This window comes from Pinus tabuliformis, chromosome 1_1, assembly GCF_031772625.1.
Source record: "Pinus tabuliformis cultivar Carrire ecotype Pingquan chromosome 1_1, CPIR1, whole genome shotgun sequence".
Taxonomy (NCBI): Eukaryota; Viridiplantae; Streptophyta; class Pinopsida; order Pinales; family Pinaceae; genus Pinus; species Pinus tabuliformis.
In genome coordinates this window covers 887,200,640-887,210,287 of record NC_142297.1, presented here as the reverse complement: position 1 = coordinate 887,210,287, position 9,648 = coordinate 887,200,640, and the positions used below count along the sequence as shown (strand labels likewise).

The window sequence follows — 9,648 nt, the reverse complement described above, 5'->3', positions numbered from 1 at the left end:
ATATCATATGCACTATTTAAAACTAAAAATGTATAGAGAAATTAAGTAAGTTATTCTAAAAAGCACTATATTCTTATATGATACACACCCAAAATCATATATGGATTTTCTCTCATTCTTTAAAGTTTGGATGTGGCATGAGTTAGCAATGTAGTGAGGGGTTTGTCCTCATTACACTATTGTGTTTTGGTATTTTTTTTTATAACCAAATTTTTCTTGGGGTATCCTTTATGCAATGGTTCTTGAGGAATTTCATGAAACACAATGGTTGATTCAAAAATGTTTTCATAATTCTAAAGTATTATTCCATGTGGAGAAAGCATTTTTAACCATGGTGTTGGATGTTCCATTTGTTTTGATTATAATGCATCTGATATTACATTAAATATTCAACATTATTTTGTCAATTGTTACATCCATGGGCTCATTTGTAGTTGATATCGAATTCTCTCTCCAAATTGTAGCTTGGTGGAGTCGTCACTTGAATGTATATGTATACTTCTCTATGGGAAGAAATAGGTATAAGCCAAATGATACTACAAAGACCTTTTCCTTTTTTCCGATCATCTAAAGGTATCTTAGCAATGCCCCATTCCATTAAAGTGAATAAAAAAAAGCAATGAAAATTGTCTTGAAATGTATTCTATGAAGTACAAAGACACCTTGCATCCATATAATTCATTGTCCTCTTTCTTGCAACTAGACAAGACATCATTTAATTAAGAAGAATGAAGATAATATTTAACCATCATTGTGCTCTTTTGTGTAACTAGACAGTAAATAAGTTAATTAATAAGAAAGAAGATAAGATTTAACCACTAAGCTATGGTTAAGAGTCATTTATCCTAGAATATAAGATTTAAAGCCACTTATAATTTTCCATTTGGACTATAATTATTTTATCCAACTATGCCCAGTATCTTGCACTCTCCAATTTGAGGTTTTGGGATATTCTTATGATACAATTTCATAATATCATAAGAGGTCCACAAAGTAGGAAAAAACCTTACTTTGTAATCCAATGTCCATAATTTCAATCGATTGAAGACGATGGCAAAGGCCATTAAATTATCTCTATAACAAAATCTACCATTGCGAAGCATCTCAAATATCAGAATATTAGAGATCCAAGTTTTTTGTCTTGTTTATTAGAATTTTATCGCAATTAACCAAAATTGACAATCCCATAAATTTTTTCCATTATATTAGAGAACCAAAATAAGTAATAAACATAGGGAAATATATGTGAACTATAGACATACCTAGATGCAAAGCTTGATACAATATGAGTCCACATAAATGCTTCTACAAATCTTCTGAATTTGAAGTGAGAATTCAAAACAATGTTTATGTGTCAAATTTCAAGCCAAATGTCATTCATATTGGATCTAATTATTTCTCAATGACCAGACCAAGGTCATGTTTTTCATGCATACACAATATATCATTGGTCATATTCCAAATTCTCAAAATTTTCATGTGACTTTCCTCGTTAGCTCCAATTGACTTCATAAGCTTTGGAAATGGGGCACATGTAAAATATGGAATTTCATTTGTTACATTGTTCATTATTCGACATGAACACTCAATAGATGAAGTAATTTGATCAAGAGGATGATAAAGTCAAAAATATCTAAGTTACATTGTACAAATAGTGATAATGTATGGTGGAAGTAATTCAAGTTTCAACAAGCTAGGAAGCAACACAAGTTTCAACAAGCTAGGAATTCCCTTAATAGGAATGCCACCTAAATGAGAAGAAGTTCTAAGGTAGAGTGGTCAAGGATTCTTCTCAAATGGGACAATTACATTTCAAATTTTTTTTATGGATCAATTCCATACAATTCCCTTAACTAGAATGAGCCTTAGAGTGGTCAAGGCTTCTTCTCAAATGGGGCAATTAGATTTCAATTTTTTTTATTGATTAAGTGCATACAATTCCGTTAACTGGAATGAGTCTTTTCTATCTATTGGGTTGTCATATGTACCCATGTGAAGCAAGATGGAATAAAATTTCATTGAAGAAATAATGTTATGAACATAATTGGGTGTTTTGAACATGAAGAAATCCTTGTCTTGTCCTTGTCATCCTTTTATAGACACCTCTCTTGGAATCTAGTGAAGTTTGAATGAAAAAGATGAAAGAGAGTGATGTCAAATTTCACTTTCAATAATGGCAAGGTTGATAAATGACTACATTTCTAGAATGCTAGGTGAAGAGGTCCATGGATCAATAAGTGATAATCCTGGCATCGATAATTTGTAAAGAATACTAGTCAAATATGGTATCATTAAAGTTTGGAACTTCTACAATGCTAATGAGTCTAATTGGCTTAGGAAAAATGACTTCTAAAAAATAGAAGATTGGTCCATTTCTATGGCCACATTCTAATGAAAAGCTCTATATCTATAAGGATGTAAGACATCATACTCTTCCTAACAGAATGATAAGCAATAGACATTTTATGGGTGTCAAAACAACATGTTCAAACATTTAATAGGATGTTGCCTGCAAATATATAACATGAAAGACACTCATAACATTATTCTCTCTCCAAATGTGATATAGACAAGTGTCCAACACGTACCAAGTCAACCCTCCAAAAGTTGTCCACAAATTTTCATTCAATTGTCCACATTGAACTCGATCAAATTCCTTATTAGATTTGTACTAGGGCCAAATTTAGACCTTCTTTATTGTCCCTAAAATCTCGTTATCCACCACATAATAGACTCTAAATGGGCTCAGATATTATCACAAATAAGGCTTGAACACCTCAGTGTGGGCTCAGATTTCATCACATAATAGGTTTGGACTTTATCTTAGATAAGCTCGGACTTTACAAATTCCATAGAGTTGGTGTTCCAATGGAGTCTTGTTCAAGTCTTGACATATTCACCATATTGTTTCAAGGCAAGCTATAAAATGAGAAGAGCTATCATTTTCTATCAGTGGAGAGAGCTAATAGAGTACCTCCAATTCACCTGAAAGATATTCTTCTCATTCAAACACCTCAGCCTCTATGATGGCACCATCTATAAGGATACCTATCATCTAGTCTACATCCTCTAGTGTAGGTGTCATCTTTCCCCATGGGAACAAAAATGTCATTTCTATATGAAGAGAGTATTCAAGACATTTATTTAAGATGAAATAATCATTTTTCCTTAAAATTATCATTCCATCTTAACTATTTATTCCTATTTAATTATTTTATTTTGACATTTTTAATTATTTTAAAGTAAAATGGTCTTACGTGTGTAACTAAACTTCTATGAATTGTGTGGCTTGGCTTTTTGTTTGACTTTTGCATATGGAGGAGGATATATGTGGAAATTTAGCCCTAAATCTCCTCTCTATGTATCTAGGCTAAGTAGCGTGATGGAAATATTGGGGATCCACCCTTGATGTATCCAAGTTGAGCAACATGATGGAGAGATTAGGGATTTGACCTCCATATTTGAACATTGATGCTCTCATAGTCAATGTCCAAGATAAAGTCATTGAAAATGAGTGCAAGTTGTCAAATATCTTCAAGGAGACCACAAAGCTCGAAAAAAATATGGTTTCCATGATTTTAAGTGGCAAAGGGGACAATTTGAAGCCCAACTCCTGTGATGTGGTTGAGTTTGGGGGAGATCACACTTGTGATGCCACTACAAAGAAGATAGAATATGGCTACCACATATGGTAATGGCACAACCATATGATGCTTTATGATGAGGAAAGTGGTTTTCACCTTGAGTATATCTACGACAGTGATTTCTAGTGCCTTGGGGTAGATGAAAATGCAAGGCTAAGAAGGTTGCCTAGAATTTAGTTTTGCAGGAGTAGATGGAGAAAGATGATGAGGTAAATGCTAAAATTTTATGCAGAAAAATTAATCTAGATGCCAAGAATTGAATTGAAATGTTTATTCTGGCCATGGATGTCTACTAAGAGTTTATATGTATCATGGGTCTGTCTACTATGGTTTATTTCAAGTCTATCTGCTATGGTCTTCAATTGGAAGACACTTTAGATGGAAATGATCCATGGAAATTGTTAAATAAAAGAAACCCTACTACTTAAATCCCTACAGTTTAAGCATGTTCCTATGCTTGCAAGCTTAATTATCTCCATTGATCCTAAGGAGGAGGATATGGAGAGATAGAGTGTATTAGAGGCGATATACGAAGATGGTGTATTATCCCATATAGGCTTTCCTCAGATGCATATATGATGGACACCAAGGCTAAGGACGAGGTGGATGATTTGGAGGATATACCACTAAATAACCAATGCACTAATTTTGGAGTGGAAACCCACCAATTTCAATCTCAGGATGCAACATCTTCTCCAAATGAAGGTATGCATGATTGTATATCATTTCTTAGATTGTTGGGTTTTAAAATTAAAGACATGTTTGCTGGAAATAATATTGAGAGGGGAGGTGAATCAGTATTATCAAATCAATATAACTTTTTCATTTCCATATTCAGATTCATATATGCTACTTCAGTTAAGGAAAATCACGTGTATATGCAACTGTTTGTAATGCAACAAGCGTATATCCAGTAAACTTATAATTCAGTTAGTTGCTTCTTAATGAGTGCATCAGAACATTATTAACCATATGAACAGTAAACAGGAGCAGTAAAGCAGAACAAATCATCACACATAAGCAACACACATGAACACCAAGATGTAAGGTGGAAACCCAATGTGGGTGAAAACCACCTGCTGCAATTCGTCTATACCTTCTTTTAATTAGAAACTTCTTTTTACAATGATTTTGTACTGGTGCAGTCTTATACCAGTACACAGGCTGCTACTTGCAAAAGGCTACAACCTTCTATTTTCTTCTAGGGACCACGTTTCATAAATTTTCAGACTGGATCCATGAATAACATCAATCAAACATCAAGTATATCTACATCAACCAATCTCCTTTGTACAAACCAATACTGAATCAACCAAACACTTCTCAGAATGTTGTAACTAGAAAACAGTAACAGTAACCAGACACCAATTCTGAACCTATAACACTGCAGCAATAAACAGAAGTAGTTAAAACATATTTCATGGGATGTATGCTACTTTAATATGCAAAAATCTGCGTACATACGCAACTGTATTAAGGCCAACCAGCGTATATGCTGTCTTCAATTGCTGAACCCGCGTGTATACGCACCTCTGATGTGCCGAACCTGCGTACAGATCCATAAAAGATATTTTACCCTTTTCACTTAATTAAACATTAGTTATACCCAGATTATTAGATTTATAGTTCTAATCATGCGCCAATTATAACAGATCAAAAATCACACAATGATACTACTATTCAAGCCTTAAGATCTTGACCCATCAATAGAACTTATCTATCTTTTAGCGCTCAGGTTCCTCATTAGTTTAGATTCAGCAATGTACCATAACACAATTCTAGATCTTGCTCTTCATAACATATTCAATCCTTTTTGTTCATGCTTTGCCTAATGATCTCCTTCCCTTTTTATAGTTTTAGGCCTTACTAAATACCATGGTCCAAAGCCATTTAGAACCAATACTAGGGACTCAATACCTGGGTTCAACACTTCAGATGCAATACCAAGGTTCAAAACCATAGGTCTAAATATAACGGACTAAATACCATGGACCAAAAATAAGTTTTCCCACATGTACGCGCTTTTCTCTGCATGAAAGTGCGTGCATATGAATACACACCTTTTGATCACCTAACCCGTGTGTATACATGACTTGGTTAAGAGGAACCTGCATATATCTCTTTTTCTTTCATTCTAAGAGCCTAAACTAAGATCTTCCATCTGAGTGAGTTGCCATCAAGGACAACACCTATGACATAGCGTCAAACCTCTGTCATAATACCAACAATCTCCCCCTTTGGACTTGATGGCAACTCCAAGTCACTCAAGGTCATTCTCCCCCTTTGTCATCAAGGTCAAAGGGTTATACTCCCCCTGAGTACATGCTGAATTCTCTGCTCTGCTGTGCTATCCAAGCTCCCCCTGACTATAGGCAAGGTTTGCAAGAAGATGTTCTATAAGAAGAAACATGACTTTATACATCATAAATGACATTCCTATCACTAAAGACTCATACATACATCCATCTCCCAACCAAGTAGGAATATACCAATATTGACTCATCCATCCAACCAAGTGGGGATACACCGAGAATTTACACATGATAAAACCAGAACATTACATCATCCATCCCAGGCATAGTGTGGAAACCAGGATAGGCCGTTACATGACCTTGATAAGAAAAGAAATACATGACATAGAGACGAAATATCTACAACGAGACCATGATAGTTATCAACAACTATCATGAGCAGCATCTGTCAATCATCATTCATACCAGCAACCATGTTCTCTCTCTGCACTTGTTCCACCTGAAGCCAAAAACAACGGTGAAATTGAACCAAGATTTTCTAAGATAATGCCAACAATGCATTATTAGAAGTATATATGCTCCCCATGAACCTATGCCAGATGGTCTCTGTCAGACCCATGTCAGACTCTTTTCACCTGAGTCTGACCCTCCTTCAAACTAACATATACGCGATTGTATCCATAGAAACCAACGTATGTACGCGGATACTCCTCATGAAACTCACGTACAACCGCTTTTCTTTGAAACAGATAATTTCAACAGCAAGATGCTGCATCAACTACCCCCAGCTTCTAGCTGAGGTATTCAAATGTATCCCTGGGCAGTGGCTTGGTGAGTATATTAGCAACTTATTCTTTGGAGGGGACATACTCCAATTTGACCTTTTGTTCAAGCACTTGTTCCCGGAGAAAATGATATTTGATAGGTATGTGCTTGGTCTTCAAATGCATGACTGGATTCTTTGAAACACTGATTGCACTTGTATTATCACAAAAAATGGAGATAGGTGGAGTACAAGTGATTTGAATGTCTTGCAATGTTTGCATCATCCAAAGGAGTTATGTGCAGCAAGATGCAATAGCTACATATTCTGCTTCAGCTATAGATAATGCAATTGAACTTTGTTTCTTGTTGAACCAAGATACTAATCTAGAACCCATGAAGAATGCACCACCACTAGTGCTTTTTCTGTCATCCATGCTTCCTGCCCAATCTGCATTAGTATATGCACGAAGTGTGAGATTTGTACCTTTAGGATACCATAAGACATAGTTTTGAGTCCCTTGAAGATACTTGAAAATTCTCTTAACTGCTTGAAGATGAGTTTCCTTTGGATTTGCCTGAAACCTTCCAACTATTCCCACTGCATGCATAATGTCTGGTCGGGTACCTGTTAGATAGATTAGACTACCAATCATGGATCTATAGGTTGGTTGATGTATTGTTGCTGATTCATCATTTGTGTTGAGGCTGCATCCTGTTACCATAGGGGTACATATTGGTTTTGAATCCTCCATCCCATATTTCTTCAAGATCTACTTGAGATACTTGGTTTGTGATAGAAAAATATCGTCTTTGTTTTGTTGGACTTGTAAACCAAGAAAATATGTGAGCTCACCAAGCAGGAGCATTTCAAATTCTTTTTGCATCACCAAGGCAAAGTTTTGACTCATGTCTTCTTCATTGCTACCAAAGATGATATCATCAACATACACTACAAGTATTAGCAATTTATCATTGTCATTTTTTATATATAGATTGTTATCTGTTGATCCTTTTGTAAAACCTTGTTGATGGAGGTACTTATCCAACCGATAATACCAAGCCATTGGTGCCTGTTTAAGGCCATAGAGAGCCTTTTTGAGTCTGCATACAAGTTTTGGATCATTTCCAAGGATAAACCCATCTGGTTGCTCAATATACACTTCTTCATCCAAGTCTCCATTCAGAAAGGCAGATTTCACGTCCATTTGAAATACTTTGAACTTCTGAAAGCTAGAAAGAGGAAGGAACATTCTTATGGCATCAAGTCTAGCAACTGGTGCAAAAGTTTCTTCCAAGTCTATACCTTCTTGTTGAGCATACCCTTTACAAACTAGTCTGGCCTTGTTACTAATCACATCTCCATTTTCATTCAGCTTGTTTTTGAATATCCATTTTATCCCTATGACATTTTTATCATTTGGTCTAGGAACCAACTCCCAAGTGTTATTCTTTTCAATCTGCTCAAGTTCTTCATTCATGGCCTTGATCCAGCATTCATCTTTGCATGCTTCTCTTACATTTTGTGGTTTACTGGAGGAGAGCAATGCTAGATAGCTTGAAACTTTTGAAATAGTTCTTCTTGTTTGTACACCTGCCTCTTTCTGCCCCAAAATTTGAGTTTCTGGATGATTCTTTTGAACATACCTGGATGGAGTATTTTCTTCTATCCTTATTTGTTGTTCTGGTGCCTCATGGGTTTCATCTTCATCATAAGTCTAATTTGATGTTGAAGGATAGTCCTCATCTTCTTCAAAATATTTAGATTTTACTTGCCTAGGAATGTTTCCTTCTTCATCAACCACTACATCAATACTTTCAACAATTTTTCCAAGTCTTTTATTGTAACACTTATATCCTTTGCTGTGGGGAGAGTAAGCAAGGAGAATGCCTTCATCTGCTCTAGGTTCAAACTTTCCTAGGTTTTCATCAGTCCTTTTTATGTAACATTTGCTTCCAAAATTTTTGAAGTATTTTACTGTGGGAGTCTTACCATACCAAAGTTCATGAGGAGTTTGAGTGTTGTTCACCTAGACGTTTGTCTTGTTGAGAATTGTAACTGCAGCAAATGTAGCTTCACCCCAGAAGGTTATGGGAGTTCCAGACTCATTAAGCATAGCATGAGCCATTTGTTGAACTGTTCTGTTCATTCTTTCCACTACTCCATTTTGCTGAGGAGTCCTTGCAGTAGAGAATTCCCTTCTTATTCCATGTTCTTCACAAAAATCGAAAAATTCATTTGAGTTAAATTCCCCTCCTCGATTAGACCTAAGGCATTTGATTCTGTGATGTGATTCATTTTCAACTAAGGCTTTGAATGCTTTGAACTTTTCAAAGGCTTCATCTTTATGCTTTAGAAGTCTTATCCAACACATCCTGGAAAAGTTGTTAATGAACAATATGAAGTATTCTTCTCCTCGAGGTGACCCTTTCCTAGATGGACCACATACATCAGTATGGACAAGTTCAAGTGGCCTACTAGATGATCCTTCCTTTTTAGGGAAATTAGTTCTGGTTTGCTTACCAAACTGACATGATTTGTATATTGTATTGTTTGGAATTCTGATGTCAGGGAGATCACGAACTGCTTGATATTTGCATGCTTTCCTTATCTGAGAGAAGCTTAGATGCCCCAATATTCTGTGCCATAGCTAGTGTTCATCATTCTTGCTTAGATAACATTGTTGTTGTCCTCCCTTGAGTATGTACAAATTGTTTGGAGTTCTTATGCCTTTGATCACTGTTTCTTCTGTATCAAGCTCACGAACAATACATCCATTTGATCGAAATATTACCTCATTTCCTTGATCACACATTTGGCTGACACTCAATAAATTATGCTTTAAGCCATCAACATACATAACATTTCCTTCTTTGACCTTTTCTTTCAAAATAATAGACCCTTTACCTTTTATGAGTGCAGGGGTGTCATTTCCAAATGAGACCTTCCTTTCCTTTTCTAAGGCACTATATGACTGAAGTTTTTCTTT

General features: G+C 35.6%; 1 pseudogene; it reads left to right on the top strand.

Annotated features, from left to right (window-relative positions):
* The first annotated feature begins 3,328 nt into the window (after positions 1-3,328).
* LOC149217221 (uncharacterized) lies at positions 3,329-3,904 on the top strand (annotated as a pseudogene).
* Positions 3,905-9,648: the final 5,744 nt, after the last annotated feature.